A 3,369-nucleotide genomic window follows, 5' to 3' on the forward strand; every position below is an offset into this window, starting at 1 on the left:
AAACTTGATCTTTTATCAACTTTAACGAAATCTCTGAACATTTTTCCTACGCTCGCGTTTATGAGTTTCAACTCGTTCATCGCAGGTCTTTCAATTATTTAATTTTCACCGAAATCCTCAATTCGATTCCACTTTGGTGTAGATCAGAGTATTGTTTCCATTGGTTGTAGAGACTTTGTGGATTGAATTGGGAATGAAATAAGCGCAATCAAACACATTCCGACTTAAATTTGATTCTACATTATTGCTTCATGGAAACTAGACTAATAATGACGCCAATTTTTTCCACTTGACAGCTTCCTGCATTGCATCTAAAACTTTGCGTTTTCACTCATAAGCATTAAGCATTCGTATGAAACGCGAAGACGCAAATGCATGCATCATGAACTCGCTGAATTTGACTATGAAAATGGGGACTTGTGCTAATAATTTATTTACAATGGTACGCGAGCTCCACAGTTATTACACAAATTGAATTCGAATTAACGCGCTTTGACAGTTATTAAAATTTGATCATAATGCTTTCCTGTTAATTATCCACCGCAATTACTGCGGGCCGTTTATCTAATAATATATTTCATAAGTAAAATAAGCACAAACGAGAATTCTCTAATAAACTCTTTCATCAGCTTAAGCATGCAGCATTATTTTAAATAGTAGATACGTAATATTCGATCGAAAATTATTAATTGCAATAAATTATTATGAATTATTTCTTTCCTTTTCCGCTTTTTCATTTCCAATATTGCTTTCGCAAATTATAATGCAATAGCTTGCAGTTTAGCTTGTACATATGTACGATTATTAGATATCATTTTCAGAAGCGAAAATCTAGAAAATTAAAGTTTCGGGAAAACAAGAAGGGTAAAATTAATAATACGTCAGAAAAAATTCGTTTCTTTCATGTAATGCAATTTTATTATTACAATAATCATAGGAGAAATTGACAGTCAAAGAACTTGCAAACACGTTCGCAATCACCAAAAGTTTGAAGATTGTAGTTCAAGAGCATACTTCCATAAGACTCGTCTTGTGCCTATCTTAATCCCGAATCACCGTAGATCCAACATTTTGAGTTAGTAGTAGTGAGGAAACTGATTGTAATAGGGGTAATTGTGATGGTGATTGTAATAGGGGTAGGCAGAGTATGGAGAGTATGCGTATGGCAAATTGTAAGAGTTGTATGCGTATGGGGCGGCATACGCATATGGTGAATAATATGATGAAAAGTCTCTCTTATCTCTAGCGGCATTGGCGTCCTGCGACTCTTTTGCCTTTCCAGCTCCGGAGGTCTCCACCGCCATAGAGATGGCGACGAAAGCCAAGAGGAGGATAGCCTGAAACGTAAGCGTGATTGATTAATCCGCAGTCGACGCTTTCATCGAATTTTGTGACACAAAATGAAAATTAAATGTTACAACTTGATTTCTATATAAATAAACAAGCCATTTTTTTAATTAACAAAAAATCGAAATGGATATATATTTTCTAATAAAATTAATTTACTGTGTTTATTGTATTTTTTATTGATGGGTTAGAAAATATAGACAAGTTTCTAATAATCTTAATATTAAAACAAGATTTTATATTTAATCTTAATAGTCAAAATTTTATAATTTTATAATGCAATCATTGATACGTTTACGAGTTCGCTAATGATATGTAAATATATTTAAATCATTTGAGAAAGTAGCACATCAAATAGGGCGAGAGATATGATTGCAAAAGTATAGATTAAACGAAGATGCAATTTGCAATTTTGAAAAGTTTGGAAAGATTTAGCAAATTTTTATAAATATGTTTAGCATTTTATTTTTATTAATTAATTGCACCTATCAAAACAAATTTTTGTAGGAAGAGAAATTTTCTAAGATTCCATAGAAAAGGAATTCTACGATAATTGACTACTGGAGTACACTAGAATAATATGCTACAATAAATAGCTTAATCTGAAATCGGAATATACAAGCTGATCAATTTATGCAGATAATCGCGGTAATGCAATAATTAGATTATAATCGGCATATCATGATCGGCAAAGGAATTAATTTGAAAATCTATCAGAATGTTTCATGCGATATGTATACACAAAGCTTAGATGAAGCTTACTCGCTCAGAACGCAGAAGATCATAAATTTTGAAGCGATTGTCAGAATGGTTGCTTTGTCTGACAATAATATAGTGAATATGCGGTAAAGATATTGAAGAGAGATCTACCAGAATACTTACAAAGAAGTACTTCATAGTTGATTTGATAGCTTTTGGAAGATCAGCTACTGATGAATAGTAACTGAATGTGACGCCTCTGTTTTTTGGTGGATGGCTTATATACCCGACGATCCGAGTGTTCTGCATGCGTCATTAGCCGATTGATCAATGTACGAGGACACGCAGATCGTGTGGGAGCGTATATGACACGTGTACGATACTCGGGGAGGTTGTTATACGGCGCATATTTTTTACACCTTCTCATATGTAATTCGTAACCATGCGCTGTCATCATCGTCATCGCGATCCGACAAGACATCACGTTCACATATTCCGCGTACTCATGTACTCATGTACTCATGTACTTCTGATAGATGGAACTTGAATGAGGCAAGGGACCTTGGCAACTCGGAGGAAAGTGCAGTTTTATAACTGTGACATAATTATTACTGCTCACCGTGTTCGCTTCCTAGTTACGCGCTCAGTAAACCTTAACGCGTAAATTAATTATTGCGCATTAGCAGTTAGCTTAGCTCACTAAATGATTTATAATTTGAGCCAGATTTCAGGATTTATAAAATTCTTTATAAATTTATATATCGCGCACATTTTGATACATATATGTATTTGAATATTCATCTTGTACATCTGTATATTTTTATTCTTCAAACGTTTTGCTTGGAACGGAATATAAAATATTAGATTTAATTACAGTAAATATTCATAAGTTTCATAAATTTTATCTTCATAATTTCTCGTAAATTATTATTATAAATGCATTGTAATTCTTGTGAAATGTCAAAAATAATAGAAAATGACTGAACTGGATCCTGTATGACCTACCTAAGTTTTGCAATTTTTTCAATTATAATAATTATTATTATAATTAAGAAAAGGAGCATAAAACAATGCAGGTTATTAATATGTTATATTAAAAAAATTCATAAATATTTATAACTATAAAAACATATACGTTTCAGCTAGTATCTGGCCATCTTCAGTATATTATATTAAATAAAAGTAATAAATAAACATAAAATTTACGCAAAGTACATAATAGAACTTGTATAATAACTGTAGTCAAAGTGATTTTAAAATTCTGACGAATTTCTAAGTTCGATACGATGCTCGATTTCTTCTCAGTAGACCTTGACGAATTTT

The 3,369-nt window shown here is 32.2% G+C and overlaps 1 pseudogene; it reads right to left on the bottom strand.

Moving 5' to 3' along the window:
• Window positions 1–1,076: 1,076 nt before the first annotated feature.
• On the bottom strand, window positions 1,077–2,362 carry LOC105617330 (annotated as a pseudogene).
• Window positions 2,363–3,369: the final 1,007 nt, after the last annotated feature.

The sequence above is a fragment of the Atta cephalotes genome, assembly GCF_000143395.1.
Source record: "Atta cephalotes unplaced genomic scaffold scaffold00012, whole genome shotgun sequence".
In the NCBI taxonomy this organism is placed as follows: domain Eukaryota; kingdom Metazoa; phylum Arthropoda; class Insecta; order Hymenoptera; family Formicidae; genus Atta; species Atta cephalotes.